Source organism: Astatotilapia calliptera, chromosome 9 (genome assembly GCF_900246225.1).
Source record: "Astatotilapia calliptera chromosome 9, fAstCal1.2, whole genome shotgun sequence".
NCBI classification, from domain to species: Eukaryota; Metazoa; Chordata; class Actinopteri; order Cichliformes; family Cichlidae; genus Astatotilapia; species Astatotilapia calliptera.
Window position 1 is genome coordinate 34,100,974 of NC_039310.1, and position 8,192 is coordinate 34,109,165.

Here is an 8,192-nt window from a genome sequence, read left to right on the forward strand (position 1 = left end):
AGTTCACTTGGCGTCAGTGGCGAATCCAGTTCCATTGCTTGACTGTCTAGTAATTTTGGAAGAGTTACGTTGTCAAGAAACAGATCAATTTCATTTTTAGATGGGTTTATTTGTGGTGAGTATAAAGTTTCATAGAAATCCCTAAAAATGTTGTTTATTCTTCCAGGATCATATATTGTGTTCCCCGATAAATCTTTAGCAGCACATATAGTTATTTTTTCTTTATTTATTTTTAGCTGGTTAGCTAGAAATCGACCTGATTTGTTACTGTGTTCAAAATTCTGCAAGCGAAGTCTTTGTATAAGGAATTGTGTTTTTTTATTAATAGTTTCATTTAATTCTAGTTTTGTTTTGCATATTTTGTTCAATGTTTCCTGATCTTGGTGGGACGCGTAGGCTTCTTCTAGTGATTTGATGTTTTTTTCTAATTCCTGAATATTTTTGTTTTCTTCTTTCTTTTTGTGTGATGAGAAAGAAATTATTTTACCTCTCATCACAGCTTTCCCTGCTTCCCATAGAACAGAAGCAGATATTCCGGGAGTGTCATTAAAGTCTAAATATGAAGTCCATTCCTTTTTAAAGTATTTAATAAAGTCTTCATCTTTAAGTAGTGATATATTAAATCTCCAGTTTTTACTTGGCGTAGTATTATTCTTGTGCATTAGTGTTAAAGATACAGGAGCATGATCGCTGACAGCTATAGGATGAATCTCAGTGTCTGAAATGTCACACAGCAGTGAGCTGCTGACCAAAAAATAATCCAGACGAGAGTAAGAGTGATGAACATGCGAGAAAAAAGTATATTCCTTACTGGTGGGGTGAAGAGAGCGCCATGCATCGCAAAGACCAAAGTCGTTCATATACTGTTTGATTATATTTGTGGACTGCCAATTACGCTGAGTTCCTGTTGTGTTGAGCCTATCCATTTCTTCATTTAGTCCAAGGTTGAGGTCACCGCCAAGAATGAGTGTGCAATCAAGGTGTTCAGAGAGTGCACTAAAAAAACCGTGGAAGAATGAGGGTTCATCAACATTTGGACCATATATACTAACAATACATAGTTTTTTGTTCAATATTGATAGTTTAATAATTAGAAATCTACCCTCTGGATCTATAACTGTATCGAGTACTGTAAAATTAACATTTTTATGTATTAAAATTGCTACTCCCCGTTGTCTAGAATTATAACCGGCTGCAAACACGTTAGGAAACTCAGGTGTTTTAAGTTCATTTAAACCTGTGACAGGTTTGTGAGTTTCTTGTAATAAAACAACATCTGCCTGTAGTTTTTTAAGCTGGTTAAATATTTTTAACCTCTTTCCTCTGGTGCCAGCTCCATTTACATTCCATGTGACAAACCTCAGCATGCCCTTAATTGTGCGTGTATGTCTAATGATGTATGCTGGGTGTTTCGTTTAGACAGGTGGAGAGAATATGGAAACATCCCTTGTTTGTAAATAGAAAGAGAAAAAGAAGTGTGGTGAGAGACTCCATAAGTCTGACTATGTGTGTGAATATTCACTAATATGAACAAGCGTGGCTTGCTTATGTGTCCTGCAAGTCTGTGCGTGCTGTGAGGCTGTTGTGAATGTGCTGCCGTTGAGCTGATGTGTTTGCGTGATCGTGTTGTGAAAATATGGAGAAATAGAGGGTGTTGTTTGTAGGTGAGTGGGGAAGTAGGTGACCACAGCAGTGAAAGACAAGAGAAAGAAAGAAACCACATGAACTGTGAGTGACAACAAAAAAAAAGAAACGAAACGGAAACATTCCAATTAAAGCAATGACGGAGGGTGACGGTGTTATATCTGCTATGACATCATATTGATATTACTAGCTTAAACTCATGTTAAAGGAGAGAGTGTGAATGAATAAGAAAAGAGTGTAGCGGGTTCTTATCTGGAGTGCAGTTAATATAACCACGGTGTGGTGCCGGGGTCGCGGTACAGCTGTCCGTCCACGTAGAGCCGGTCCACAGCGATGACAGCACGGGAGCCTTTCTGGATGAAGCTACGTCGAACTGGGAACAGGACCTTGCGTCGTTCCAGGATCTCTTTGGGGAACTGGTCGTTCACGCTGAAGTCCGTTCCTTTCAGCTCTCTGCCGCGACTCTTCACCTGTTCCTTCTGTTTGAATTGACTGAATTTGGCCACAATAGGCCGTGGTCTCCCGGTCCGCGACCGCGCGCCCCCCAAGCGATGTACTCTATCGAAGTCGATGTTCTTTACGGTGTCCTCCGGCAGCTTCAGGTGGATTTTAATGAAGTTTTTCACCGTTGCCTCTGCGTCCTCTCCGGCAGTTTCTGGAATACCAGAAAACACAAGATTATCTCTCATGCTACGGGCTTGTAGATCGATAACGGACTCTTTTATTTTTTTATTTTCAATGTTTAGCTGGGTCACGTTATCGGTGAGAGATTTAACCGACTCCCGTAGCGTGGCATTTTCAGCGGCAAGCGTTTCCACCTGCTGCTGGCTGAATTCCAGGGATTCTCTCAGAGATTTAAATTCCCGGTGTAAAATCTCCACCAGGGACAGCCTCGCATCGAAACTGGACAATCGCTTGTCGATTGACTCCAGGATTTCTGCGATGTCTTTGCCGGCAGGCGATGTTGTACCGGGGGAGTCTGCCTGGCGACTTCTCTTCGATGACGGCGTCTCGATTTTGGCCGGGGAAGATGCACTCTGGGCCTTATGCATTACTAAATCTTGAAAACAGCGGTCGATGTAATCTTGGAGAGCGTCTAAACTCTCCCCGTTGTCCTCCAGGGTGTTAGAGATGATAAAACAGATGTTGTTAGTTATATGACAATTGATTAGTATATTTGGTAATACTGAAGCTTGGAAAACCTTTGTTAAACTCTATGCTACCATTTGCTTTTTCTCCGCCAAAATCTCCGGCGTCTGACGTCACCTACAACATCACTTCCGTCACTTACCGTTCCCTTCCGTCACTAACCTTCCCTGACAATCTTATTGCTGTTTTAGAGGAGCGGTGCTTCAAAGGATAGCTGCAGATTTCTGTCAGAATCTGCTGATTACACAGTACAAATAAAATGTTCACGTTTCTCCAACATTGTCTTCCCAACAGTTTCACTGATATCTACATGGGATGGCCAGAGAAGCGTTCGCGATGTCTTCTCTGGCGCTTCTCTGGCGCTTCTCTGGCGCTTCTCTGGCACTGATAATTGGCGTCTGTCTTGTGTCGGTGACGTAAAAGACGGATTTAATGCGACATGACCATTAAAACAGCAGTCGCTTTCTAAAACATCGGATATGTATCAGATTCAGTACCACATACGAAAGTGACCCAGATCGGATTTGAAAATATCGGATTTGTGCCGTTCACACTGTCATACCATGATCGGATATGGGTCGCATAGGGTCAAAAAAATCGGATTTGATGCGCTTTCGCCTGCAGTGTGAACGTAGCCTTAGATATTCAGTAAAGTAGAAGCCCAGATAATTAGGTTTGTATTTCAGTTGTTCATATTTTTAATATTCTTTTCCCTGTATTCTGGAGAAGACATAAAATCTGTACTGACAAGGATATAAGGATATAATGAATACTGGATTCAAGCAACCCTTTGGTTTTGAGTTACTCTTTGGGTTCGGTTTAAAAATATAATTCATAGGCTTTAACCTGGCATGCACAAAAGTAAAATGCTGCATCCATGATTTGTCTCTATTGTGTGTTCAGCTTTTACTCTTACTCTCTTTTATGTAAGTCATCTTTTTATTTAAACAACCTGCTCTGCAAATTACCTATGCACTTGGATCCTCCTTAAACATCATTATGACATTTCACCTTAACAGTAATGCAGTACTTTTCCAATCAGATGAGTAGTCTTGCTTTAATTTGGAAGAATTTGGCAAAGTGTTTAATGCCTCAAATGTATGATCTTATTTACAGGTCATTTCCAGCAATGTTTCAAAGAAGGCAATCCAAAGGAAAGAGGCCTTTCCCAGCTCCTAGTAATGTCATACATGCAGTTCGCAACCTTCAGTTGCAATTCTGTCTTTTGCCTGATTCCACGACAAAACCCCCAAAGAATGAAATACTGCTTCTTCAAGGTGGACTTGGAAGGCGAACTCTCAGCATAGCTGACAATGCTGATCATGAAGAAGTACTTTCTCAATTTTAGATGCCTTTATCTTGTCAAAAAAAAATCTAATTTTAAACTTCAAAATTAAAATTGAAAAATGTTACAATTTGACTTGACAGACTAATCATGAGGAAATGTTTGATTTCTTTTAACCCTAATTTAGATTACTGTAGCTCTGCATGAAGAGTATCCGAAGATGAAGGCCCTAACTGGTGGATGGCTCTTGTATAAAGCAGGAGGTAAGTCATTTTAACTCCCCGACTTTGTGTCTGAGTTAATAGAAGACATTTACTTAGACCCAAAAGCATCCGGATAAGTTTTAGAAGAAGCTTTTTTGTCTAATTAAAACATTTCTAACACTTCTTCCGAGAATAACTTATGGAACACTGATATGGCTTTTATTATTTAGTTTTCAAATTTGTAGGCATGGTCTTTTTTTTAGATTAACTTTTTTGTGCATTGTGATTGAAAAGCAATAAAGGCATAAGATGCACATCAATACACTTCCATTGTTTACAGGTATAACATCAACAGTACAGCACCACTTAATTAAAAACTTGAACATTCGGAATATATTTATGAATGAAATATTGTTTTGGTCTAGTGATTCATTCAACATTTTAAGCATTGTTTACAGTTTTTCTCAGTCGCTTTGGTGCATTTCTCAGATCAGAATTGAAATTCTCATAACTATTAGTTCAACCTCCACAACACTCAGTCATTTGTGCACATCATAGCAGCAATTTCTCCTCTCTCTGAACAAACTGCAAATGATTTTGGACATGAATCAGTTGCTTCCATACATTTCCCTGCTGCTTTCTGACATTTCCATTTGCTTATGTCATGTCAGTCAAAAGTAATCATACCTATGGATGCTGAATAGTCGTTCCCAATAAAACTAATAGTCATACATCCATTGCTTGAGTCATCACACACAAAATTGTTGAACTAGTTATCACATGCCAAATATTGGCCATCTGTCAAGCAAATCGTATACCTTTCTGTATCATTGTACCTGGAAATGTCTCCGAAATTGAACAATTGATCTCGGGTGAATTACAGCTGTCACTCATGAGGAGGCGTGTGAAAGTTTAGTTGTAACCAATGACAAACAACTTGTTCACTGTCAATTATGGATGAATCCTGTGAATCCCCAATTGGCAAGCATATATAAACTGCGCAGGAGCTAGTGTGTACCATTTCTACACTTCTGTGACACAAAATGGAAGGTCAGCACCGTGGAAGAGGGGTGAGAATGCGGGGCGGAAGGGGAAGGGGAAGAGGGAGAAGAGGCAGATATAGGCGGATTCCTAATGAAATAAGGGCTACAATTGTGGACCATGTTGTCAATCACGGCCTCACCATGGAGGAGGCTGGTCGAAGGGTGCAACCCAATATTGGAAGAACTACTGTCAGTTCAATCATCCAAACATTCTGTAGGGAAAACAGGTATGCAAACAGTAATACACTGTACTGTACTGTGCCATCTCAGACACATCACATGTTACTGTACTGTATTTGCAATTTCACAAAAAGTTCACTCTGCACCACATAGGATTGTAAGACAACCTCGCGGAGGCGGAAGAGGGCCCCTTTTTACCCCACAGCAAGAAGAAGCCATTTGTGCAATGGTCATTGCAAACAATGCAATAAAGCTGAGAGACATACAAAGCGCTGTCATAGAGAATTACACGGTATTTGGCAATATTGAATCTGTTCCAATTTCAACAATTGACAGAGTACTCAAGAAAAATGAAATCCACATGAGCAAATGGCCCTGCTAGCAGCCATGGATGCAGCATGTGACGACATCACAGCAGGGTCCTGCAGAGGATGGATTCGCCACTCCAGGAGATACTTTCCTCGCTGCATTGCGAGGGATAACATCTGTTGTGATGTAGATGAAAATATGTGGCCAGACAGACAGGAACGTCTGGATGTGCCAGAATGATTTACTGTACTGTTACATGTGCTGTTTATTGTTCACATTAGTGCACAGCTCTACCAAATGGGTGATTTTATGTTTACATGTATTCTACAGTGCACAAGTGACTGTAGCATATTTTTCTTTTGCACAATTCTGTAGGATTACAAACACTTCTACACAATGGAAATGTGAAACGTACGTATTCAGTGTCTTAGTTACTCCCAAGACTCTCATAACATCTACAGTGACTTTACTGCACATTTCAGATGGCTGTACAGGTAGGCCATAGTGCTGTCGTCAGCATTTTCAGGTGTCACCAATTGTTTTTGCAATGGGAAACACTGAAATTATAAACTGTCATAGTGGAAACATGACAATGCCATTTGACTATCTTGTTTATAAAGATGGTGTCAAGACTTTTCATTTTGATGGCACTGACAGTTTCATTGACATGGATGCTTGCTTTTGAGGTATGGATAATCAATTCTGTGCATGTGACGTGCTTTTGCAGGCTATCCACTAGGTTTTGCAGTTTGCACTAATTGTTTTGGGAAATGCACTAACTGCTGTGCAAATGTTAATGGTGTTCTGAGAAACGCACCAAAGCGACTGAGAAAAACTGTAAAAATGAAAAGTATAGGTTGCTACAAGGTAGTTTTTAAACACATTGCTATACAAGAGTAGTGTTCCATAATGTTATGGATTTATTTGTACTTTATGATCTCAACTTTTAGAACATTGCTGTGTTGCGAATGCATTACTTGGTTTTTGTTCCATATTCTAGGTGGTAGCGGACAGAGAAATCTCTCTCTAGTATCTCAGGGAACACAAGGCTACACAGCCAAGACGCTCAAGATGGCCACCAACAATGGAAAAAATACACTTTATATTGTCCCTCTCCAAGAAAAAATTGATACTACACCTCTTCCACATGATGCTGCAGAATTCAGCAAAATGTCGAAGTCACAGCGCAAGACCTGTGGTGTGACTATGCCTCTTCAGCTACTTGTTTGTCACGTAGAAAACTGTGTACAAGTAAGCCAAATTCAACAGTAAAACAAACATTGCTACCACCTTTGCTAAAAACTAAAACTTTTTAAGTTGTATTCTTTTTACTACTTTCAAAATGGAAGGACAGAATATTATGCTTTACCCAAGAGTACTTTGGGTGAATTTCCAGAGTCAATGTATGTGCTGAAATCAGTCGTAAGTTTTGCTCTAAATGTCTGTGAAGTTTCTCAGTTATCCCAGTCATTGTAGTCTAAAGAGTTTGCAAAGAAAACATCTGGACTTCTATAAGTTTCCTTGAAGATGTGCCACCTCTCATCTGAGAAGCTTCGTTTCTTTAGAGCATAGGTGTCAAACTCTGGCCCGCAGCCTAATTACATTTGGCCCGCGAAACCATACCAAATTACTATTAGAGCTGGCCTACTGGTATCATACAGTTAATATATATATTGTTTAGTATTAAGCTTTGCTTGTTCCATATTCAGTTTTTTAGCAAAATGTGTTTGAGTCCATAAGAAAAGATTCATTCTTATATCTGGAGGAATAAATATATTTCAATAAATATTAACGTTAGCCCGCGACTTTGTTCCAGTTTTGAATTTTGGCCCACTGTGTATTTGAGTTTGACACCCCTGCTTTAGAGCAATTGGTGGAGAGTCCAAAACTTTATGCCCTATTGGAGTGTCCCCATGAGGGGCGTTGATCCCCTAGTTTGCTCTAAATGACAAATCGTGAGCAGCATGTAGCTACCATAAATGTGTAATGTAACATTATATTCCTTTACCAGGAAGCTGCGTGTGAAAGCATGACTGACCAGGCACATAAGAATGAAGTCCAATTGGAGGTGAGTTCCCAGATATATTTAACATTGTAATGTGGACAATACAAAATTCCAAGCGGAAAAATGTTTCATTATTTGCTAATTACCTGTGGCATTCTGTGCTAGATTTGGACTGTTCATCTTTGCTAGGACTAAAATAAATACACTTTTTAATTGCAATATCCTCTTCAGCCTTCTTGTCCTGTTTGTGGAAATCGTCATCCTCCAGATGACTTGGTCTTGCATGCCAGTACATGTGGTGATCGGTAAGTTCATTTTAGTTGGACAACACTAAACAAATGCTATGTGTAGCACATTTATAGTTGCTCTTGCTT

At 39.7% G+C, this 8,192-nt stretch overlaps 1 long non-coding RNA gene across 1 annotated transcript; it reads left to right on the forward strand.

Annotated features, from left to right (window-relative positions):
- Positions 1–4,076: 4,076 nt before the first annotated feature.
- LOC113029677 (uncharacterized) lies at positions 4,077–6,869 on the forward strand. The gene is made up of 3 exons (XR_003273463.1): positions 4,077–4,123; positions 4,266–4,341; positions 6,814–6,869. It is a non-coding gene; the product is annotated as an uncharacterized LOC113029677 (long non-coding RNA).
- The last annotated feature ends 1,323 nt before the right edge of the window (positions 6,870–8,192 follow it).